The sequence below is a fragment of the Channa argus genome, unplaced genomic scaffold, assembly GCF_033026475.1.
Source record: "Channa argus isolate prfri unplaced genomic scaffold, Channa argus male v1.0 Contig041, whole genome shotgun sequence".
NCBI classification, from domain to species: domain Eukaryota; kingdom Metazoa; phylum Chordata; class Actinopteri; order Anabantiformes; family Channidae; genus Channa; species Channa argus.
Genome location: NW_027125260.1, coordinates 69,430 through 92,798, shown reverse-complemented (window position 1 = coordinate 92,798; position 23,369 = coordinate 69,430). Strand labels below are relative to the sequence as shown.

Sequence of the window (23,369 nt, the reverse complement as noted above, 5' to 3'; positions counted from 1 at the left end):
TACGGGCAGCACAAGCTGGTGTTACTGCCTATTTATTCATAGAAATTGTTCTATATTTTCATCAAATTATGTTCTTTCATTGCTGTTTTGCTTCTTTATTGGTTTGTCAACCATCGTGCTTCATTACTAGTAGACCATGTTACGGTCCTGGCCATATGTGTTGTTTTTATTTTCTTGTTCTTATAGGTGCCCTGCCTGATTGGCCAGATTGGGGGGAAGTAGAGGAAGCTGATTGGTCCATCCTACACTTCCTGGAGTTTTTAAAGTACGGTTCCCAACAGCTAGCGAGGCTCTTTCTGGCAGCAGCACCTGTTTCCTGTTCTTGGTTTCCAAACCTTATTTAGCATTTTTGAATTGTTAGGTTTTGTTCCGTGGTTTTATTTATAAATTGTATATTTTGTAAATAGTATTAAATCTGTAGGGGTGGACTGCCATTTTCTTTTGATTGTTTTCTCTTGTTTTCACATTAGGGAGTTAGGGTTAGCGACTGTATTTTGGTTTGTTTATTTCTATCAGGCTAGCTAGCACTTTCTGTGGGAAATGGCTTATTTTGTTTATTATGTTGGCCTTGGTTCGCCCTGAGTTGTAGTGTCATGTTTTGTTTGACACTTTCTTTCGTTTAAAATAAATATCATTCTGTTGGAACATCTCGATCATGGATTTTGGTTTGGGGATCGGAGAGGGAACATGCTAATTTATCTTTGTATGTTGCACCCTGAGCCCCTAGACAGGGGCGTAACAGACCAGTACAGTTATAGTACTTTGTACTTTGCCACATTTATCTTCTTCTTAGCAAGTGTCATGCATTCTGCTTCTCCAGCGTTTTTAAGAGCTGTTGATGATGTCAAATGCAGCTTACGGCCACAACGCTCTCTAAGCGCCCGATCTCGCCCGATCTCGGCAGCCAAATAGAGCCGGGCCTGGTTAGTACTTGGTAGGAAGACCGCCTGGGAATACCAGGTGCTGTAAGCTTTTTTGCTTGGGTTTACGGGCAGCTCAAGCTGGTGTTACTGCCTATTTATTCATAGAAATTGTTCTATATTTTCATCAAATTTTGTTCTTTCATTGCTGTTTTGCTACTTTATTGGTTTGTCAACCATCGTTCTTCATTACTAGTAGACCATGTTACGGTCCTGGCCATATGTGTTGTTTTTATTTTCTTGTTCTTATAGGTGCCCTGCCTGATTGGCCGGATTTGGGGGAAGTACAGGAAGCTGATTGGTCCATCCTACACTTCCTGGAGTTTTAAAAGTACGGTTCCCAACAGCTAGCGAGGCTCTTTCTGGCAGTAGCACCTGTTTGCTGTTCTTGGTTTCCAAATCTTATTTAGCATTTTTGAATTGTTAGGTTTTGTGCCGTGGTTTTGTTTATAAATTGTATATTTTGTAAATAGTATTAAATCTGTAGGGGTGGACTGCCATTTTCTTTTGATTGTTTTCTCTTGTTTTCACATTAGGGAGTTAGGGTTAGCGACTGTCTTTTGGTTTGTTTATTTCTATCAGGCTAGCTAGCGCTTTCTGTGGGAAATGGCTTATTTTGTTTATTATGTTGGCCTTGGTTCGCCCTGAGTTGTAGTGTCATGTTTTGTTTGACACTTTCTTTCGTTTAAAATAAATATCATTCTGTTGGAACATCTCAATCCTGGATTTTGGTTTGAGGATCGGAGAGGGAACATGCAAATTTATCTTTGTATGTTTCACCCTGACCCCCTAGACAGGGGCGTAACAGACCAGTACAGTTATAGTACTTTGTACTTTGCCACATTTATCTTCTTCTTAGCAAGTGTCATGCATTCTGCTTCTCCAGCGTTTTTAAGAGCTGTTGATGATGTCAAATGCAGCTTACGGCCACAACGCTCTCTAAGCGCCCGATCTCGCCCGATCTCGGCAGCCAAATAGAGCCGGGCCTGGTTAGTACTTGGTAGGAAGACCGCCTGGGAATACCAGGTGCTGTAAGCTTTTTTGCTTGAGTTTACGGGCAGCTCAAGCTGGTGTTACTGCCTATTTATTCATAGAAATTGTTCTATATTTTCATCAAATTTTGTTCTTTCATTGCTGTTTTGCTACTTTATTGGTTTGTCAACCATCGTTCTTCATTACTAGTAGACCATGTTACGGTCCTGGCCATATGTGTTGTTTTTATTTTCTTGTTCTTATAGGTGCCCTGCCTGATTGGCCGGATTTGGGGGAAGTACAGGAAGCTGATTGGTCCATCCTACACTTCCTGGAGTTTTAAAAGTACGGTTCCCAACAGCTAGCGAGGCTCTTTCTGGCAGTAGCACCTGTTTGCTGTTCTTGGTTTCCAAATCTTATTTAGCATTTTTGAATTGTTAGGTTTTGTGCCGTGGTTTTGTTTATAAATTGTATATTTTGTAAATAGTATTAAATCTGTAGGGGTGGACTGCCATTTTCTTTTGATTGTTTTCTCTTGTATTCACATTAGGGAGTTAGGGTTAGCGACTGTCTTTTGGTTTGTTTATTTCTATCAGGCTAGCTAGTACTTTCTGTGGGAAATGCCTTATTTTGTTTATTATGTTGGCCTCGGTTCGCCCTGAGTTGTAGTGTCATGTTTTGTTTGACACTTTCTTTCGTTTAAAATAAATATCATTCTGTTGGAACATCTCGATCCTGGATTTTGGTTTGGGGGTCGGAGATGGAACATGCTAATTTATCTTTGTATGTTGCACCCTGACCCCCTAGACAGGGGCGTAACAGACCAGTACAGTTATAGTACTTTGTACTTTGCCACATTTATCTTCTTCTTAGCAAGTGTCATGCATTCTGCTTTTCCAGCGTTTTTAAGAGCTGTTGATGATGTCAAATGCAGCTTACGGCCACACCGCTCTCTCAGCGCCCGATCTCGTCCGATCTCGGCAGCCAACCGGGCCTGGTTAGTACTTGGTAGGAAGACCGCCTGGGAATCCCAGGTGCTGTAAGCTTTTTTGCTTGGGTTTACGGGCAGCACAAGCTGGTGTTACTGCCTATTTATTCATAGAAATTGTTCTATATTTTCATCAAATTATGTTCTTTCATTGCTGTTTTGCTTCTTTATTGGTTTGTCAACCATCGTGCTTCATTACTAGTAGACCATGTTACGGTCCTGGCCATATGTGTTGTTTTTATTTTCTTGTTCTTATAGGTGCCCTGCCTGATTGGCCGGATTGGGGGGAAGTAGACGAAGCTGATTGGTCCATCCTACACTTCCTGGAGTTTTTAAAGTACGGTTCCCAACAGCTAGCGAGGCTCTTTCTGGCAGCAGCACCTGTTTCCTGTTCTTGGTTTCCAAACCTTATTTAGCATTTTTGAATTGTTAGGTTTTGTTCCGTGGTTTTATTTATAAATTGTATATTTTGTAAATAGTATTAAATCTGTAGGGGTGAACTGCCATTTTCTTTGGATTGTTTTCTCTTGTTTTCACATTAGGGAGTTAGGGTTAGCGACTGTATTTTGGTTTGTTTATTTCTATCAGGCTAGCTAGGACTTTCTGTGGGAAATGGCTTATTTTGTTTATTATGTTGGCCTTGGTTCACCCTGAGTTGTAGTGTCATGTTTTGTTTGACACTTTCTTTCGTTTAAAATAAATATCATTCTGTTGGAACATCTCGATCCTGGATTTTGGTTTGGGGATCGAAGAGGGAACATGCTAATTTATCTTTGTATGTTGCACCCTGACCCCCTAGACAGGGGCGTAACAGACCAGTACAGTTATACTACTTTGTACTTTGCCACATTTATCTTCTTCTTAGCAAGTGTCATGCATTCTGCTTCTCCAGCGTTTTTAAGAGCTGTTGATGATGTCAAATGCAGCTTACGGCCACACCGCTCTCTAAGCGCCCGATCTCGTCCGATCTCGGCAGCCAAATAGAGCCGGGCCTGGTTAGTACTTGGTAGGAAGACCGCCTGGGAATACCAGGTGCTGTAAGCGGTCCTGGCCATATGTGTTGTTTTTATTTTGTTGTTCTTATAGGTGCCCTGCCTGATTGGCCGGATTTGGGGGAAGTACAGGAAGCTGATTGGTCCATCCTACACTTCCTGGAGTTTTAAAAGTACGGTTCCCAACAGCTAGCGAGGCTCTTTCTGGCAGCAGCACCTGTTTGCTGTTCTTGGTTTCCAAACCTTATTTAGCATTTTTGAATTGTTAGGTTTTGTGCCGTGGTTTTGTTTATAAATTGTATATTTTGTAAATAGTAATAAATCTGTAGGGGTGAACTGCCATTTTCTGTTGATTGTTTTCTCTTGTTTTCACATTAGGGAGTTAGGGTTAGCGACTGTCTTTTGGTTTGTTTATTTCTATGAGGCTAGCTAGCACTTTCTGTGGGAAATGGCTTATTTTGTTTATTATGTTGGCCTTGGTTCGCCCTGAGTTGTAGTGTCATGTTTTGTTTGACACTTTCTTTCGTTTAAAATAAATATCATTCTGTTGGAACATCTCGATCCTGGATTTTGGTTTGGAGACCGAAGAGGGAACATCCTAATTTATCTTTGTATGTTGCACCCTGACCCCCTAGACAGGGGCGTAACAGACCATTACAGTTATAGTACTTTGTACTTTGCCACATTTATCTTCTTCTTAACAAGTGTTATGCATTCTGCTTCTCCAGCGTTTTTAAGAGCTGTTGGTGATTTCAAATGCAGCTTACGGCCACACCGCTCTCTAAGCGCCCGATCTCGTCTGATCTCGGCAGCCAAATAGAGCCGGGCCTGGTTAGTACTTGGTAGGAAGACCGCCTGGGAATACCAGGTGTTGTAAGCTCTTTTGCTTGGGTTTACGGGCAGCACAAGCTGGTGTTACTGCCTATTTATTCATAGAAATTGTTCTATATTTTCATCAAATTTTGTTCTTTCATTGCTGTTTTGCTACTTTATTGGTTTGTCAACCATCGTGCTTCATTACTAGTAGACCATGTTACGGTCCTGGCCATATGTGTTGTTTTTATTTTCTTGTTCTTATAGGTGCCCTTTCTGATTGGCCGGATTGTGGGGCAGTACAGGAAGCTGATTGGTCCATCCTACACTTCCTGGAGTTTTAAAAGTACGGTTCCCAACAGCTAGCGAGGCTCTTTCTGGCATCAGCACCTGTTTGCTGTTCTTGGTTTCCAAACCTTATTTAGTATTTTTGAATTGTTAGGTTTTGTGCCGTGGTTTTGTTTATAAATTGTATATTTTGTAAATAGTATTAAATCTGTAGGGGTGAACTGCCGTTTTCTTTGGACTGTTTTCACATTAGGGAGTTAGGGTTAGCGACTGTCTTTTGGTTTGTTTATTTTTATCAGGCTAGCTAGCACTTTCTGTGGGAAATGGCTTATTTTGTTTATTACGTTGGCCTTGGTTCGCCCTGAGTTGTAGTGTCATGTTTTGTTTGACACTTTCTTTCGTTTAAAATAAATATCATTCTGTTGGAACATCTCAATCCTGGATTTTGGTTTGGGGATCGGAGAGGGAACATGCTAATTTATCTTTGTATGTTGCACCCTGACCCCCTAGACAGGGGCGTAACAGACCAGTACAGTTATAGTACTTTGTACTTTGCCACATTTATCTTCTTCTTAGCAAGTGTCATGCATTCTGCTTCTCCAGCGTTTTTAAGAGCTGTTGATGATGTCAAATGCAGCTTACGGCCACACCGCTCTCTAAGCGCCCGATCTCGTCCGATCTCGGCAGCCAAATAGAGCCGGGCCTGGTTAGTACTTGGTAGGAAGACCGCCTGGGAATACCAGGTGCTGTAAGCTTTTTTGTTGGGTTTACGGGCAGCACAAGCTGGTGTTACTGCCTATTTATTCATAGAAATTGTTCTATATTTTCATCAAATTTTGTTCTTTCATTGCTGTTTTGCTACTTTATTGGTTTGTCAACCATCGTGCTTCATTACTAATAGACCATGTTACGGTCCTGGCCATATGTGTTGTTTTTATTTTGTTGTTCTTATACGTGCCCTGCCTGATTGGCCGGATTGGGGGGCAGTACAGGAAGCTGATTGGTCCATCCTACACTTCCTGGGGTTTTAAAAGTACGGTTCCCAACAGCTAGCGAGGCTCTTTCTGGCAGCAGCACCTGTTTGCTGTTCTTGGTTTCCAAACCTTATTTAGCATTTTTGAATTGTTAGGTTTTGTTCCGTGGTTTTATTTATAAATTGTATATTTTGTAAATAGTATTAAATCTGTAGGGGTGAACTGCCATTTTCTTTGGATTGTTTTCTCTTGTTTTCACATTAGGGAGTTAGGGTTAGCGACTGTCTTTTGGTTTGTTTATTTCTATCAGGCTAGCTAGCGCTTTCTGTGGGAAATGGCTTATTTTGTTTATTATGTTGGCCTTGGTTCGCCCTGAGTTGTAGTGTCATGTTTTGTTTGACACTTTCTTTCGTTTAAAATAAATATCATTCTGTTGGAACATCTCAATCCTGGATTTTGGTTTGAGGATCGGAGAGGGAACATGCAAATTTATCTTTGTATGTTTCACCCTGACCCCCTAGACAGGGGCGTAACAGACCAGTACAGTTATAGTACTTTGTACTTTGCCACATTTTTCTTTTTCTTAGCAAGTGTCATGCATTCTGCTTCTCCAGCGTTTTTAAGAGCTGTTGATGATGTCAAATGCAGCTTACGGCCACACCGCTCTCTAAGCGCCCGATCTCGCCCGATCTCGGCAGCCAAATAGAGCCGGGCCTGGTTAGTACTTGGTAGGAAGACCGCCTGGGAATACCAGGTGCTGTAAGCTTTTTTGCTTGGGTTTACGGGCAGCTCAAGCTGGTGTTACTGCCTATTTATTCATAGAAATTGTTCTATATTTTCATCAAATTTTGTTCTTTCATTGCTGTTTTGCTACTTTATTGGTTTGTCAACCATCGTGCTTCATTACTAGTAGACCATGTTACGGTCCTGGCCATATGTGTTGTTTTTATTTTCTTGTTCTTATAGGTGACCTGCCTGATTGGCCGGATTTGGGGGAAGTACAGGAAGCTGATTGGTCCATCCTACACTTCCTGGAGTTTTAAAAGTACGGTTCCCAACAGCTAGCGAGGCTCTTTCTGGCAGTAGCACCTGTTTGCTGTTCTTGGTTTCCAAATCTTATTTAGCATTTTTGAATTGTTAGGTTTTGTGCCGTGGTTTTGTTTATAAATTGTATATTTTGTAAATAGTATTAAATCTGTAGGGGTGGACTGCCATTTTCTTTTGATTGTTTTCTCTTGTATTCACATTAGGGAGTTAGGGTTAGCGACTGTCTTTTGGTTTGTTTATTTCTATCAGGCTAGCTAGCACTTTCTGTGGGAAATGCCTTATTTTGTTTATTATGGTGGCCTCGGTTCGCCCTGAGTTGTAGTGTCATGTTTTGTTTGACACTTTCTTTCGTTTAAAATAAATATCATTCTGTTGGAACATCTCGATCCTGGATTTTGGTTTGGGGGTCGGAGATGGAACATGCTAATTTATCTTTGTATGTTGCACCCTGACCCCCTAGACAGGGGCGTAACAGACCAGTACAGTTATAGTACTTTGTACTTTGCCACATTTATCTTCTTCTTAGCAAGTGTCATGCATTCTGCTTTTCCAGCGTTTTTAAGAGCTGTTGATGATGTCAAATGCAGCTTACGGCCACACCGCTCTCTCAGCGCCCGATCTCGTCCGATCTCGGCAGCCAACCGGGCCTGGTTAGTACTTGGTAGGAAGACCGCCTGGGAATCCCAGGTGCTGTAAGCTTTTTTGCTTGGGTTTACGGGCAGCACAAGCTGGTGTTACTGCCTATTTATTCATAGAAATTGTTCTATATTTTCATCAAATTATGTTCTTTCATTGCTGTTTTGCTTCTTTATTGGTTTGTCAACCATCGTGCTTCATTACTAGTAGACCATGTTACGGTCCTGGCCATATGTGTTGTTTTTATTTTCTTGTTCTTATAGGTGCCCTGCCTGATTGGCCGGATTGGGGGGAAGTAGACGAAGCTGATTGGTCCATCCTACACTTCCTGGAGTTTTTAAAGTACGGTTCCCAACAGCTAGCGAGGCTCTTTCTGGCAGCAGCACCTGTTTCCTGTTCTTGGTTTCCAAACCTTATTTAGCATTTTTGAATTGTTAGGTTTTGTTCCGTGGTTTTATTTATAAATTGTATATTTTGTAAATAGTATTAAATCTGTAGGGGTGAACTGCCATTTTCTTTGGATTGTTTTCTCTTGTTTTCACATTAGGGAGTTAGGGTTAGCGACTGTATTTTGGTTTGTTTATTTCTATCAGGCTAGCTAGGACTTTCTGTGGGAAATGGCTTATTTTGTTTATTATGTTGGCCTTGGTTCACCCTGAGTTGTAGTGTCATGTTTTGTTTGACACTTTCTTTCGTTTAAAATAAATATCATTCTGTTGGAACATCTCGATCCTGGATTTTGGTTTGGGGATCGAAGAGGGAACATGCTAATTTATCTTTGTATGTTGCACCCTGACCCCCTAGACAGGGGCGTAACAGACCAGTACAGTTATACTACTTTGTACTTTGCCACATTTATCTTCTTCTTAGCAAGTGTCATGCATTCTGCTTCTCCAGCGTTTTTAAGAGCTGTTGATGATGTCAAATGCAGCTTACGGCCACACCGCTCTCTAAGCGCCCGATCTCGTCCGATCTCGGCAGCCAAATAGAGCCGGGCCTGGTTAGTACTTGGTAGGAAGACCGCCTGGGAATACCAGGTGTTGTAAGCTCTTTTGCTTGGGTTTACGGGCAGCACAAGCTGGTGTTACTGCCTATTTATTCATAGAAATTGTTCTATATTTTCATCAAATTTTGTTCTTTCATTGCTGTTTTGCTACTTTATTGGTTTGTCAACCATCGTGCTTCATTACTAGTAGACCATGTTACGGTCCTGGCCATATGTGTTGTTTTTATTTTCTTGTTCTTATAGGTGCCCTTTCTGATTGGCCGGATTGTGGGGCAGTACAGGAAGCTGATTGGTCCATCCTACACTTCCTGGAGTTTTAAAAGTACGGTTCCCAACAGCTAGCGAGGCTCTTTCTGGCATCAGCACCTGTTTGCTGTTCTTGGTTTCCAAACCTTATTTAGTATTTTTGAATTGTTAGGTTTTGTGCCGTGGTTTTGTTTATAAATTGTATATTTTGTAAATAGTATTAAATCTGTAGGGGTGAACTGCCGTTTTCTTTGGACTGTTTTCACATTAGGGAGTTAGGGTTAGCGACTGTCTTTTGGTTTGTTTATTTTTATCAGGCTAGCTAGCACTTTCTGTGGGAAATGGCTTATTTTGTTTATTATGTTGGCCTTGGTTCGCCCTGAGTTGTAGTGTCATGTTTTGTTTGACACTTTCTTTCGTTTAAAATAAATATCATTCTGTTGGAACATCTCAATCCTGGATTTTGGTTTGGGGATCGGAGAGGGAACATGCTAATTTATCTTTGTATGTTGCACCCTGACCCCCTAGACAGGGGCGTAACAGACCAGTACAGTTATAGTACTTTGTACTTTGCCACATTTATCTTCTTCTTAGCAAGTGTCATGCATTCTGCTTCTCCAGCGTTTTTAAGAGCTGTTGATGATGTCAAATGCAGCTTACGGCCACACCGCTCTCTAAGCGCCCGATCTCGTCCGATCTCGGCAGCCAAATAGAGCCGGGCCTGGTTAGTACTTGGTAGGAAGACCGCCTGGGAATACCAGGTGCTGTAAGCTTTTTTGTTGGGTTTACGGGCAGCACAAGCTGGTGTTACTGCCTATTTATTCATAGAAATTGTTCTATATTTTCATCAAATTTTGTTCTTTCATTGCTGTTTTGCTACTTTATTGGTTTGTCAACCATCGTGCTTCATTACTAATAGACCATGTTACGGTCCTGGCCATATGTGTTGTTTTTATTTTGTTGTTCTTATACGTGCCCTGCCTGATTGGCCGGATTGGGGGGCAGTACAGGAAGCTGATTGGTCCATCCTACACTTCCTGGGGTTTTAAAAGTACGGTTCCCAACAGCTAGCGAGGCTCTTTCTGGCAGCAGCACCTGTTTGCTGTTCTTGGTTTCCAAACCTTATTTAGCATTTTTGAATTGTTAGGTTTTGTTCCGTGGTTTTATTTATAAATTGTATATTTTGTAAATAGTATTAAATCTGTAGGGGTGAACTGCCATTTTCTTTGAATTGTTTTCTCTTGTTTTCACATTAGGGAGTTAGGGTTAGCGACTGTCTTTTGGTTTGTTTATTTCTATCAGGCTAGCTAGCGCTTTCTGTGGGAAATGGCTTATTTTGTTTATTATGTTGGCCTTGGTTCGCCCTGAGTTGTAGTGTCATGTTTTGTTTGACACTTTCTTTCGTTTAAAATAAATATCATTCTGTTGGAACATCTCAATCCTGGATTTTGGTTTGAGGATCGGAGAGGGAACATGCAAATTTATCTTTGTATGTTTCACCCTGACCCCCTAGACAGGGGCGTAACAGACCAGTACAGTTATAGTACTTTGTACTTTGCCACATTTTTCTTTTTCTTAGCAAGTGTCATGCATTCTGCTTCTCCAGCGTTTTTAAGAGCTGTTGATGATGTCAAATGCAGCTTACGGCCACACCGCTCTCTAAGCGCCCGATCTCGCCCGATCTCGGCAGCCAAATAGAGCCGGGCCTGGTTAGTACTTGGTAGGAAGACCGCCTGGGAATACCAGGTGCTGTAAGCTTTTTTGCTTGGGTTTCCGGGCAGCACAAGCTGGTGTTACTGCCTATTTATTCATAGAAATTGTTCTATATTTTCATCAAATTATGTTCTTTCATTGCTGTTTTGCTTCTTTATTGGTTTGTCAACCATCGTGCTTCATTACTAGTAGACCATGTTACGGTCCTGGCCATATGTGTTGTTTTTATTTTCTTGTTCTTATAGGTGCCCTGCCTGATTGGCCAGATTGGGGGGAAGTAGAGGAAGCTGATTGGTCCATCCTACACTTCCTGGAGTTTTTAAAGTACGGTTCCCAACAGCTAGCGAGGCTCTTTCTGGCAGCAGCACCTGTTTCCTGTTCTTGGTTTCCAAACCTTATTTAGCATTTTTGAATTGTTAGGTTTTGTTCCGTGGTTTTATTTATAAATTGTATATTTTGTAAATAGTATTAAATCTGTAGGGGTGGACTGCCATTTTCTTTTGATTGTTTTCTCTTGTTTTCACATTAGGGAGTTAGGGTTAGCGACTGTATTTTGGTTTGTTTATTTCTATCAGGCTAGCTAGCACTTTCTGTGGGAAATGGCTTATTTTGTTTATTAGGTTGGCCTTGGTTCGCCCTGAGTTGTAGTGTCATGTTTTGTTTGACACTTTCTTTCGTTTAAAATAAATATCATTCTGTTGGAACATCTCGATCCTGGATTTTGGTTTGGGGATCGAAGAGGGAACATGCTAATTTATCTTTGTATGTTGCACCCTGACCCCCTAGACAGGGGCGTAACAGACCAGTACAGTTATACTACTTTGTACTTTGCCACATTTATCTTCTTCTTAGCAAGTGTCATGCATTCTGCTTCTCCAGCGTTTTTAAGAGCTGTTGATGATGTCAAATGCAGCTTACGGCCACACCGCTCTCTAAGCGCCCGATCTCGTCCGATCTCGTCCGATCTCGGCAGCCAAATAGAGCCGGGCCTGGTTAGTACTTGGTAGGAAGACCGCCTGGGAATACCAGGTGCTGTAAGCGGTCCTGGCCATATGTGTTGTTTTTATTTTGTTGTTCTTATAGGTGCCCTGCCTGATTGGCCGGATTTGGGGGAAGTACAGGAAGCTGATTGGTCCATCCTACACTTCCTGGAGTTTTAAAAGTACGGTTCCCAACAGCTAGCGAGGCTCTTTCTGGCAGCAGCACCTGTTTGCTGTTCTTGGTTTCCAAACCTTATTTAGCATTTTTGAATTGTTAGGTTTTGTGCCGTGGTTTTGTTTATAAATTGTATATTTTGTAAATAGTATTAAATCTGTAGGGGTGAACTGCCATTTTCTTTGGACTGTTTTCACATTAGGGAGTTAGGGTTAGCGACTGTCTTTTGGTTTGTTTATTTCTATCAGGCTAGCTAGCACTTTCTGTGGGAAATGGCTTATTTTGTTTATTATGTTGGCCTTGGTTCGCCCTGAGTTGTAGTGTCATGTTTTGTTTGACACTTTCTTTCGTTTAAAATAAATATCATTCTGTTGGAACATCTCGATCATGGATTTTGGTTTGGGGATCGGAGAGGGAACATGCTAATTTATCTTTGTATGTTGCACCCTGAGCCCCTAGACAGGGGCGTAACAGACCAGTACAGTTATAGTACTTTGTACTTTGCCACATTTATCTTCTTCTTAGCAAGTGTCATGCATTCTGCTTCTCCAGCGTTTTTAAGAGCTGTTGATGATGTCAAATGCAGCTTACGGCCACAACGCTCTCTAAGCGCCCGATCTCGCCCGATCTCGGCAGCCAAATAGAGCCGGGCCTGGTTAGTACTTGGTAGGAAGACCGCCTGGGAATACCAGGTGCTGTAAGCGGTCCTGGCCATATGTGTTGTTTTTATTTTGTTGTTCTTATAGGTGCCCTGCCTGATTGGCCGGATTTGGGGGAAGTACAGGAAGCTGATTGGTCCATCCTACACTTCCTGGAGTTTTAAAAGTACGGTTCCCAACAGCTAGCGAGGCTCTTTCTGGCAGCAGCACCTGTTTGCTGTTCTTGGTTTCCAAACCTTATTTAGCATTTTTGAATTGTTAGGTTTTGTGCCGTGGTTTTGTTTATAAATTGTATATTTTGTAAATAGTATTAAATCTGTAGGGGTGAACTGCCATTTTCTTTTGATTGTTTTCTCTTGTTTTCACATTAGGGAGTTAGGGTTAGCGACTGTCTTTTGGTTTGTTTATTTCTATCAGGCTAGCTAGCACTTTCTGTGGGAAATGGCTTATTTTGTTTATTATGTTGGCCTTGGTTCGCCCTGAGTTGTAGTGTCATGTTTTGTTTGACACTTTCTTTCGTTTAAAATAAATATCATTCTGTTGGAACATCTCGATCCTGGATTTTGGTTTGGAGACCGAAGAGGGAACATCCTAATTTATCTTTGTATGTTGCACCCTGACCCCCTAGACAGGGGCGTAACAGACCATTACAGTTATAGTACTTTGTACTTTGCCACATTTATCTTCTTCTTAACAAGTGTTATGCATTCTGCTTCTCCAGCGTTTTTAAGAGCTGTTGATGATTTCAAATGCAGCTTACGGCCACACCGCTCTCTAAGCGCCCGATCTCGTCTGATCTCGGCAGCCAAATAGAGCCGGGCCTGGTTAGTACTTGGTAGGAAGACCGCCTGGGAATACCAGGTGTTGTAAGCTCTTTTGCTTGGGTTTACGGGCAGCACAAGCTGGTGTTACTGCCTATTTATTCATAGAAATTGTTCTATATTTTCATCAAATTTTGTTCTTTCATTGCTGTTTTGCTACTTTATTGGTTTGTCAACCATCGTGCTTCATTACTAGTAGACCATGTTACGGTCCTGGCCATATGTGTTGTTTTTATTTTCTTGTTCTTATAGGTGCCCTTTCTGATTGGCCGGATTGTGGGGCAGTACAGGAAGCTGATTGGTCCATCCTACACTTCCTGGAGTTTTAAAAGTATGGTTCCCAACAGCTAGCGAGGCTCTTTCTGGCATCAGCACCTGTTTGCTGTTCTTGGTTTCCAAACCTTATTTAGTATTTTTGAATTGTTAGGTTTTGTGCCGTGGTTTTGTTTATAAATTGTATATTTTGTAAATAGTATTAAATCTGTAGGGGTGAACTGCCGTTTTCTTTGGACTGTTTTCACATTAGGGAGTTAGGGTTAGCGACTGTCTTTTGGTTTGTTTATTTCTATCAGGCTAGCTAGCACTTTCTGTGGGAAATGGCTTATTTTGTTTATTATGTTGGCCTTGGTTCGCCCCGAGTTGTAGTGTCATGTTTTGTTTGACACTTACTTTCATTTAAAATAAATATCATTCTGTTGGAACATCTCAATCCTGGATTTTGGTTTGGGGATCGGAGAGGGAACATGCTAATTTATCTTTGTATGTTGCACCCTGACCCCCTAGACAGGGGCGTAACAGACCAGTACAGTTATAGTACTTTGTACTTTGCCACATTTATCTTCTTCTTAGCAAGTGTCATGCATTCTGCTTATCTAGCGTTTTTAAGAGCTGTTGATGATGTCAAATGCAGCTTACGGCCACACAGCTCTCTAAGCGCTCGATCTTGTCCGATCTCGGCAGCCAAATAGGGCCGGGCCTGGTTAGTACTTGGTAGGAAGACCGCCTGGGAATACCAGGTGCTGTAAGCTTTTTTGCTTGGGTTTACGGGCAGCACAAGCTGGTGTTACTGCCTATTTATTCATAGAAATTGTTTTATATTTTCATCAAATTTTGTTCTTTCATTGCTGTTTTGCTACTTTATTGGTTTGTCAACCATCGTGCTTCATTACTAATAGACCATGTTACGGTCCTGGCCATATGTGTTGTTTTTATTTTGTTGTTCTTATAGGTGCCCTGCCTGATTGGCCGGATTGGGGGGCAGTACAGGAAGCTGATTGGTCCATCCTACACTTCCTGGAGTTTTAAAAGTACGGTTCCCAACAGCTAGCGAGGCTCTTTCTGGCAGCAGCACCTGTTTGCTGTTCTTGCTTTCCAAACCTTATTTAGCATTTTTGAATTGTTAGGTTTTGTGCCGTGGTTTTGTTTATAAATTGTATATTTTGTAAATAGTACTAAATCTGTAGGGGTGGACTGCCATTTTCTTTTGATTGTTTTCTCTTGTTTTCACATTAGGGAGTTAGGGTTAGCGACTGTCTTTTGGTTTGTTTATTTCTATCAGGCTAGCTAGCACTTTCTGTGGGAAATGGCTTATTTTGTTTATTATGTTGGCCTTGGTTCGCCCTGAGTTGTAGTGTCATGTTTTGTTTGACACTTTCTTTCGTTTAAAATAAATATCATTCTGTTGGAACATCTCAATCCTGGATTTTGGTTTGGGGATCGGAGAGGGAACATGCTAATTTATCTTTGTATGTTGCACCCTGACCCCCTAGACAGGGGCGTAACAGACCAGTACAGTTATAGTACTTTATACTTTGCCACATTTATCTTCTTCTTAGCAAGTGTCATGCATTCTGCTTCTCCAGCGTTTTTAAGAGCTGTTGATGATGTCAAATGCAGCTTACGGCCACACCGCTCTCTAAGCGCCCGATCTCGTCCGATCTCGGCAGCCAAATAGAGCCGGGCCTGGTTAGTACTTGGTAGGAAGACCGCCTGGGAATACCAGGTGCTGTAAGCTTTTTTGTTGGGTTTACGGGCAGCACAAGCTGGTGTTACTGCCTATTTATTCATAGAAATTGTTCTATATTTTCATCAAATTTTGTTCTTTCATTGCTGTTTTGCTACTTTATTGGTTTGTCAACCATCGTGCTTCATTACTAATAGACCATGTTACGGTCCTGGCCATATGTGTTGTTTTTATTTTGTTGTTCTTATACGTGCCCTGCCTGATTGGCCGGATTTGGGGGAAGTACAGGAAGCTGATTGGTCCATCCTACACTTCCTGGGGTTTTAAAAGTACGGTTCCCAACAGCTAGCGAGGCTCTTTCTGGCAGCAGCACCTGTTTGCTGTTCTTGGTTTCCAAACCTTATTTAGCATTTTTGAATTGTTAGGTTTTGTTCCGTGGTTTTATTTATAAATTGTATATTTTGTAAATAGTATTAAATCTGTAGGGGTGAACTGCCATTTTCTTTGGATTGTTTTCTCTTGTTTTCACATTAGGGAGTTAGGGTTAGCGACTGTCTTTTGGTTTGTTTATTTCTATCAGGTTACCTAGGACTTTCTGTGGGAAATGGCTTATTTTGTTTATTATGTTGGCCTTGGTTCGCCCTGAGTTGTAGTGTCATGTTTTGTTTGACACTTTCTTTCGTTTAAAATAAATATCATTCTGTTGGAACATCTCAATCCTGGATTTTGGTTTGAGGATCGGAGAGGGAACATGCAAATTTATCTTTGTATGTTTCACCCTGACCCCCTAGACAGGGGCGTAACAGACCAGTACAGTTATAGTACTTTGTACTTTGCCACATTTTTCTTCTTCTTAGCAAGTGTCATGCATTCTGCTTCTCCAGCGTTTTTAAGAGCTGTTGATGATGTCAAATGCAGCTTACGGCCACACCGCTCTCTAAGCGCCCGATCTCGCCCGATCTCGGCAGCCAAATAGAGCCGGGCCTGGTTAGTACTTGGTAGGAAGACCGCCTGGGAATACCAGGTGCTGTAAGCTTTTTTGCTTGGGTTTACGGGCAGCACAAGCTGGTGTTACTGCCTATTTATTCATAGAAATTGTTCTATATTTTCATCAAATTTTGTTCTTTCATTGCTGTTTTGCTACTTTATTGGTTTGCCAACCATCGTGCTTCATTACTAGTAGACCATGTTACGGTCCTGGCCATATGTGTTGTTTTTATTTTCTTGTTCTTATAGGTGCCCTGCCTGATTGGCCGGATTTGGGGGAAGTACAGGAAGCTGATTGGTCCATCCTACACTTCCTGGAGTTTTAAAAGTACGGTTCCCAACAGCTAGCGAGGCTCTTTCTGGCAGTAGCACCTGTTTGCTGTTCTTGGTTTCCAAATCTTATTTAGCATTTTTGAATTGTTAGGTTTTGCGCCGTGGTTTTGTTTATAAATTGTATATTTTGTAAATAGTATTAAATCTGTAGGGGTGAACTGCCATTTTCTTTGGACTGTTTTCACATTAGGGAGTTAGGGTTAGCGACTGTCTATTGGTTTGTTTATTTCTATCAGGCTAGCTAGCACTTTCTGTGGGAAATAGCTTATTTTGTTTATTATGTAGGCCTTGGTTCGCCCTGAGTTGTAGTGTCATGTTTTATTTGACACTTTCTTTTGTTTAAAATAAATATCATTCTGTTGGAACATCTCGATCCTGGATTTTGGTTTGGGGATCGGAGAGGGAACATTCTAATTTATCTTTGTATGTTGCACCCTGACCCCCTAGACAGGGGCGTAACAGACCAGTACAGTTATAGTACTTTGTACTTTGCCACATTTATCTTCTTCTTAGCAAGTGTCATGCATTCTGCTTCTCCAGCGTTTTTAAGAGCTGTTGATGATGTCAAATGCAGCTTACGGCCACACCGCTCTCTAAGCGCCCGATCTCGGCAGCCAAATAGGGCCGGGCCTGGTTAGTACTTGGTAGGAAGACCGCCTGGGAATACCAGGTGCTGTAAGCTTTTTTGCTTGGGTTTACGGGCAGCTCAAGCTGGTGTTACTGCCTATTTATTCATAGAAATTGTTCTATATTTTCATCAAATTTTGTTCTTTCATTGCTGTTTTGCTACTTTATTGGTTTGTCAACCATCGTGCTTCATTACTAGTAGACCATGTTACGGTCCTGGCCATATGTGTTGTTTTTATTTTCTTGTTCTTATAGGTGCCCTGCCTGATTGGCCGGATTTGGGGGAAGTACAGGAAGCTGATTGGTCCATCCTACACTTCCTGGAGTTTTAAAAGTACGGTTCCCAACAGCTAGCGAGGCTCTTTCTGGCAGTAGCACCTGTTTGCTGTTCTTGGTTTCCAAATCTTATTTAGCATTTTTGAATTGTTAGGTTTTGTGCCGTGGTTTTGTTTATAAATTGTATATTTTGTAAATAGTATTAAATCTGTAGGGGTGGACTGCCATTTTCTTTTGATTGTTTTCTCTTGTATTCACATTAGGGAGTTAGGGTTAGCGACTGTCTTTTGGTTTGTTTATTTCTATCAGGCTAGCTAGCACTTTCTGTGGGAAATGCCTTATTTTGTTTATTATGTTGGCCTCGGTTCGCCCTGAGTTGTAGTGTCATGTTTTGTTTAACACTTTCTTTCGTTTAAAATAAATATCATTCTGTTGGAACATCTCGATCCTGGATTTTGGTTTGGGGGTCGGAGATGGAACATGCTAATTTATCTTTGTATGTTGCACCCTGACCCCCTAGACAGGGGCGTAACAGACCAGTACAGTTATAGTACTTTGTACTTTGCCACATTTATCTTCTTCTTAGCAAGTGTCATGCATTCTGCTTTTCCAGCGTTTTTAAGAGCTGTTGATGATGTCAAATGCAGCTTACGGCCACACCGCTCTCTAAGCGCCCGATCTCGTCCGATCTCGGCAGCCAACCGGGCCTGGTTAGTACTTGGTAGGAAGACCGCCTGGGAATCCCAGGTGCTGTAAGCTTTTTTGCTTGGGTTTACGGGCAGCACAAGCTGGTGTTACTGCCTATTTATTCATAGAAATTGTTCTATATTTTCATCAAATTATGTTCTTTCATTGCTGTTTTGCTTCTTTATTGGTTTGTCAACCATCGTGCTTCATTACTAGTAGACCATGTTACGGTCCTGGCCATATGTGTTGTTTTTATTTTCTTGTTCTTATAGGTGCCCTGCCTGATTGGCCAGATTGGGGGGAAGTAGAGGAAGCTGATTGGTCCATCCTACACTTCCTGGAGTTTTTAAAGTACGGTTCCCAACAGCTAGCGAGATTCTTTCTGGCAGCAGCACCTGTTTCCTGTTCTTGGTTTCCAAACCTTATTTAGCATTTTTGAATTGTTAGGTTTTGTTCCGTGGTTTTATTTATAAATTGTATATTTTGTAAATAGTATTAAATCTGTAGGGGTGGACTGCCATTTTCTTTTGATTGTTTTCTCTTGTTTTCACATTAGGGAGTTAGGGTTAGCGACTGTATTTTGGTTTGTTTATTTCTATCAGGCTAGCTAGCACTTTCTGTGGGAAATGGCTTATTTTGTTTATTAGGTTGGCCTTGGTTCGCCCTGAGTTGTAGTGTCATGTTTTGTTTGACACTTTCTTTCGTTTAAAATAAATATCATTCTGTTGGAACATCTCGATCCTGGATTTTGGTTTGGGGATCGAAGAGGGAACATGCTAATTTATCTTTGTATGTTGCACCCTGACCCCCTAGACAGGGGCGTAACAGACCAGTACAGTTATACTACTTTGTACTTTGCCACATTTATCTTCTTCTTAGCAAGTGTCATGCATTCTGCTTCTCCAGCGTTTTTAAGAGCTGTTGATGATGTCAAATGCAGCTTACGGCCACACCGCTCTCTAAGCGCCCGATCTCGTCCGATCTCGGCAGCCAAATAGAGCCGGGCCTGGTTAGTACTTGGTAGGAAGACCGCCTGGGAATACCAGGTGCTGTAAGCGGTCCTGGCCATATGTGTTGTTTTTATTTTGTTGTTCTTATAGGTGCCCTGCCTGATTGGCCGGATTTGGGGGAAGTACAGGAAGCTGATTGGTCCATCCTACACTTCCTGGAGTTTTAAAAGTACGGTTCCCAACAGCTAGCGAGGCTCTTTCTGGCAGCAGCACCTGTTTGCTGTTCTTGGTTTCCAAACCTTATTTAGCATTTTTGAATTGTTAGGTTTTGTGCCGTGGTTTTGTTTATAAATTGTATATTTTGTAAATAGTATTAAATCTGTAGGGGTGAACTGCCATTTTCTTTTGATTGTTTTCTCTTGTTTTCACATTAGGGAGTTAGGGTTAGCGACTGTCTTTTGGTTTGTTTATTTCTATCAGGCTAGCTAGCACTTTCTGTGGGAAATGGCTTATTTTGTTTATTATGTTGGCCTTGGTTCGCCCTGAGTTGTAGTGTCATGTTTTGTTTGACACTTTCTTTCGTTTAAAATAAATATCATTCTGTTGGAACATCTCGATCCTGGATTTTGGTTTGGAGACCGAAGAGGGAACATCCTAATTTATCTTTGTATGTTGCACCCTGACCCCCTAGACAGGGGCGTAACAGACCATTACAGTTATAGTACTTTGTACTTTGCCACATTTATCTTCTTCTTAACAAGTGTTATGCATTCTGCTTCTCCAGCGTTTTTAAGAGCTGTTGATGATTTCAAATGCAGCTTACGGCCACACCGCTCTCTAAGCGCCCGATCTCGTCTGATCTCGGCAGCCAAATAGAGCCGGGCCTGGTTAGTACTTGGTAGGAAGACCGCCTGGGAATACCAGGTGTTGTAAGCTCTTTTGCTTGGGTTTACGGGCAGCACAAGCTGGTGTTACTGCCTATTTATTCATAGAAATTGTTCTATATTTTCATCAAATTTTGTTCTTTCATTGCTGTTTTGCTACTTTATTGGTTTGTCAACCATCGTGCTTCATTACTAGTAGACCATGTTACGGTCCTGGCCATATGTGTTGTTTTTATTTTCTTGTTCTTATAGGTGCCCTTTCTGATTGGCCGGATTGTGGGGCAGTACAGGAAGCTGATTGGTCCATCCTACACTTCCTGGAGTTTTAAAAGTATGGTTCCCAACAGCTAGCGAGGCTCTTTCTGGCATCAGCACCTGTTTGCTGTTCTTGGTTTCCAAACCTTATTTAGTATTTTTGAATTGTTAGGTTTTGTGCCGTGGTTTTGTTTATAAATTGTATATTTTGTAAATAGTATTAAATCTGTAGGGGTGAACTGCCGTTTTCTTTGGACTGTTTTCACATTAGGGAGTTAGGGTTAGCGACTGTCTTTTGGTTTGTTTATTTCTATCAGGCTAGCTAGCACTTTCTGTGGGAAATGGCTTATTTTGTTTATTATGTTGGCCTTGGTTCGCCCCGAGTTGTAGTGTCATGTTTTGTTTGACACTTACTTTCATTTAAAATAAATATCATTCTGTTGGAACATCTCAATCCTGGATTTTGGTTTGGGGATCGGAGAGGGAACATGCTAATTTATCTTTGTATGTTGCACCCTGACCCCCTAGACAGGGGCGTAACAGACCAGTACAGTTATAGTACTTTGTACTTTGCCACATTTATCTTCTTCTTAGCAAGTGTCATGCATTCTGCTTATCTAGCGTTTTTAAGAGCTGTTGATGATGTCAAATGCAGCTTACGGCCACACAGCTCTCTAAGCGCTCAATCTTGTCCGATCTCGGCAGCCAAATAGGGCCGGGCCTGGTTAGTACTTGGTAGGAAGACCGCCTGGGAATACCAGGTGCTGTAAGCTTTTTTGCTTGGGTTTACGGGCAGCACAAGCTGGTGTTACTGCCTATTTATTCATAGAAATTGTTCTATATTTTCATCAAATTTTGTTCTTTCATTGCTGTTTTGCTACTTTATTGGTTTGTCAACCATCGTGCTTCATTACTAATAGACCATGTTACGGTCCTGGCCATATGTGTTGTTTTTATTTTGTTGTTCTTATAGGTGCCCTGCCTGATTGGCCGGATTGGGGGGCAGTACAGGAAGCTGATTGGTCCATCCTACACTTCCTGGAGTTTTAAAAGTACGGTTCCCAACAGCTAGCGAGGCTCTTTCTGGCAGCAGCACCTGTTTGCTGTTCTTGCTTTCCAAACCTTATTTAGCATTTTTGAATTGTTAGGTTTTGTGCCGTGGTTTTGTTTATAAATTGTATATTTTGTAAATAGTACTAAATCTGTAGGGGTGGACTGCCATTTTCTTTTGATTGTTTTCTCTTGTTTTCACATTAGGGAGTTAGGGTTAGCGACTGTCTTTTGGTTTGTTTATTTCTATCAGGCTAGCTAGCACTTTCTGTGGGAATTGGCTTATTTTGTTTATTATGTTGGCCTTGGTTCGCCCTGAGTTGTAGTGTCATGTTTTGTTTGACACTTTCTTTCGTTTAAAATAAATATCATTCTGTTGGAACATCTCAATCCTGGATTTTGGTTTGGGGATCGGAGAGGGAACATGCTAATTTATCTTTGTATGTTGCACCCTGACCCCCTAGACAGGGGCGTAACAGACCAGTACAGTTATAGTACTTTGTACTTTGCCACATTTATCTTCTTCTTAGCAAGTGTCATGCATTCTGCTTCTCCAGCGTTTTTAAGAGCTGTTGATGATGTCAAATGCAGCTTACGGCCACACCGCTCTCTAAGCGCCCGATCTCGTCCGATCTCGGCAGCCAAATAGAGCCGGGCCTGGTTAGTACTTGGTAGGAAGACCGCCTGGGAATACCAGGTGCTGTAAGCTTTTTTGTTGGGTTTACGGGCAGCACAAGCTGGTGTTACTGCCTATTTATTCATAGAAATTGTTCTATATTTTCATCAAATTTTGTTCTTTCATTGCTGTTTTGCTACTTTATTGGTTTGTCAACCATCGTGCTTCATTACTAATAGACCATGTTACGGTCCTGGCCATATGTGTTGTTTTTATTTTGTTGTTCTTATACGTGCCCTGCCTGATTGGCCGGATTGGGGGGCAGTACAGGAAGCTGATTGGTCCATCCTACACTTCCTGGGGTTTTAAAAGTACGGTTCCCAACAGCTAGCGAGGCTCTTTCTGGCAGCAGCACCTGTTTGCTGTTCTTGGTTTCCAAACCTTATTTAGCATTTTTGAATTGTTAGGTTTTGTTCCGTGGTTTTATTTATAAATTGTATATTTTGTAAATAGTATTAAATCTGTAGGGGTGAACTGCCATTTTCTTTGGAATGTTTTCTCTTGTTTTCACATTAGGGAGTTAGGGTTAGCGACTGTCTTTTGGTTTGTTTATTTCTATCAGGTTACCTAGGACTTTCTGTGGGAAATGGCTTATTTTGTTTATTATGTTGGCCTTGGTTCACCCTGAGTTGTAGTGTCATGTTTTGTTTGACACTTTCTTTCGTTTAAAATAAATATCATTCTGTTGGAACATCTCGATCCTGGATTTTGGTTTGGGGATCGGAGAGGGAACTTGCTAATTTATCTTTGTATGTTGCACCCTGACCCCCTAGACAGGGGCGTAACAGACCAGTACAGTTATAGTACTTTGTACTTTGCCACATTTATCTTCTTCTTAGCAAGTGTCATGCATTCTGCTTTTCCAGCGTTTTTAAGAGCTGTTGATGATGTCAAATGCAGCTTACGGCCACACCGCTCTCTAAGCGCCCGATCTCGTCCGATCTCGGCAGCTAACCGGGCCTGGTTAGTACTTGGTAGGAAGACCGCCTGGGAATCCCAGGTGCTGTAAGCTTTTTTGCTTGGGTTTACGGGCAGCACAAGCTGGTGTTACTGCCTATTTATTCATAGAAATTGTTCTATATTTTCATCAAATTATGTTGTTTCATTGCTGTTTTGCTTCTTTATTGGTTTGTCAACCATCGTGCTTCATTACTAGTAGACCATGTTACGGTCCTGGCCATATGTGTTGTTTTTATTTTCTTGTTCTTATAGGTGCCCTGCCTGATTGGCCGGATTGGGGGGAAGTAGAGGAAGCTGATTGGTCCATCCTACACTTCCTGGAGTTTTTAAAGTACGGTTCCCAACAGCTAGCGAGGCTCTTTCTGGCAGCAGCACCTGTTTCCTGTTCTTGGTTTCCAAACCTTATTTAGCATTTTTGAATTGTTAGGTTTTGTTCCTTGGTTTTATTTATAATTTGTATATTTTGTAAATAGTATTAAATCTGTAGGGGT

At 41.5% G+C, this 23,369-nt stretch overlaps 24 pseudogenes; all 24 read left to right on the top strand.

Annotated features, from left to right (window-relative positions):
- The first annotated feature begins 853 nt into the window (after window positions 1-853).
- On the top strand, window positions 854-972 carry LOC137118713 (5S ribosomal RNA; annotated as a pseudogene).
- Window positions 973-1,839: 867 nt separating this feature from the next.
- On the top strand, window positions 1,840-1,958 carry LOC137118712 (5S ribosomal RNA; annotated as a pseudogene).
- Window positions 1,959-2,825: 867 nt separating this feature from the next.
- LOC137118804 (5S ribosomal RNA) lies at window positions 2,826-2,938 on the top strand (annotated as a pseudogene).
- Window positions 2,939-3,805: 867 nt separating this feature from the next.
- Window positions 3,806-3,924, top strand: LOC137118546 (5S ribosomal RNA; annotated as a pseudogene).
- Window positions 3,925-4,633: 709 nt separating this feature from the next.
- Window positions 4,634-4,752, top strand: LOC137118566 (5S ribosomal RNA; annotated as a pseudogene).
- Window positions 4,753-5,609: 857 nt separating this feature from the next.
- On the top strand, window positions 5,610-5,728 carry LOC137118708 (5S ribosomal RNA; annotated as a pseudogene).
- Window positions 5,729-6,594: 866 nt separating this feature from the next.
- Window positions 6,595-6,713, top strand: LOC137118590 (5S ribosomal RNA; annotated as a pseudogene).
- An 867-nt stretch (window positions 6,714-7,580) lies between these two features.
- Window positions 7,581-7,693, top strand: LOC137118803 (5S ribosomal RNA; annotated as a pseudogene).
- Window positions 7,694-8,560: 867 nt separating this feature from the next.
- Window positions 8,561-8,679, top strand: LOC137118556 (5S ribosomal RNA; annotated as a pseudogene).
- Window positions 8,680-9,536: 857 nt separating this feature from the next.
- Window positions 9,537-9,655, top strand: LOC137118697 (5S ribosomal RNA; annotated as a pseudogene).
- Window positions 9,656-10,521: 866 nt separating this feature from the next.
- LOC137118589 (5S ribosomal RNA) lies at window positions 10,522-10,640 on the top strand (annotated as a pseudogene).
- Window positions 10,641-11,507: 867 nt separating this feature from the next.
- On the top strand, window positions 11,508-11,636 carry LOC137118736 (5S ribosomal RNA; annotated as a pseudogene).
- A 699-nt stretch (window positions 11,637-12,335) lies between these two features.
- Window positions 12,336-12,454, top strand: LOC137118735 (5S ribosomal RNA; annotated as a pseudogene).
- A 709-nt stretch (window positions 12,455-13,163) lies between these two features.
- On the top strand, window positions 13,164-13,282 carry LOC137118565 (5S ribosomal RNA; annotated as a pseudogene).
- An 857-nt stretch (window positions 13,283-14,139) lies between these two features.
- LOC137118776 (5S ribosomal RNA) lies at window positions 14,140-14,258 on the top strand (annotated as a pseudogene).
- An 867-nt stretch (window positions 14,259-15,125) lies between these two features.
- On the top strand, window positions 15,126-15,244 carry LOC137118686 (5S ribosomal RNA; annotated as a pseudogene).
- Window positions 15,245-16,110: 866 nt separating this feature from the next.
- On the top strand, window positions 16,111-16,229 carry LOC137118588 (5S ribosomal RNA; annotated as a pseudogene).
- Window positions 16,230-17,086: 857 nt separating this feature from the next.
- Window positions 17,087-17,195, top strand: LOC137118793 (5S ribosomal RNA; annotated as a pseudogene).
- An 867-nt stretch (window positions 17,196-18,062) lies between these two features.
- LOC137118798 (5S ribosomal RNA) lies at window positions 18,063-18,175 on the top strand (annotated as a pseudogene).
- Window positions 18,176-19,042: 867 nt separating this feature from the next.
- On the top strand, window positions 19,043-19,161 carry LOC137118545 (5S ribosomal RNA; annotated as a pseudogene).
- A 709-nt stretch (window positions 19,162-19,870) lies between these two features.
- LOC137118564 (5S ribosomal RNA) lies at window positions 19,871-19,989 on the top strand (annotated as a pseudogene).
- Window positions 19,990-20,846: 857 nt separating this feature from the next.
- LOC137118794 (5S ribosomal RNA) lies at window positions 20,847-20,965 on the top strand (annotated as a pseudogene).
- An 867-nt stretch (window positions 20,966-21,832) lies between these two features.
- LOC137118675 (5S ribosomal RNA) lies at window positions 21,833-21,951 on the top strand (annotated as a pseudogene).
- Window positions 21,952-22,817: 866 nt separating this feature from the next.
- Window positions 22,818-22,930, top strand: LOC137118792 (5S ribosomal RNA; annotated as a pseudogene).
- The last annotated feature ends 439 nt before the right edge of the window (window positions 22,931-23,369 follow it).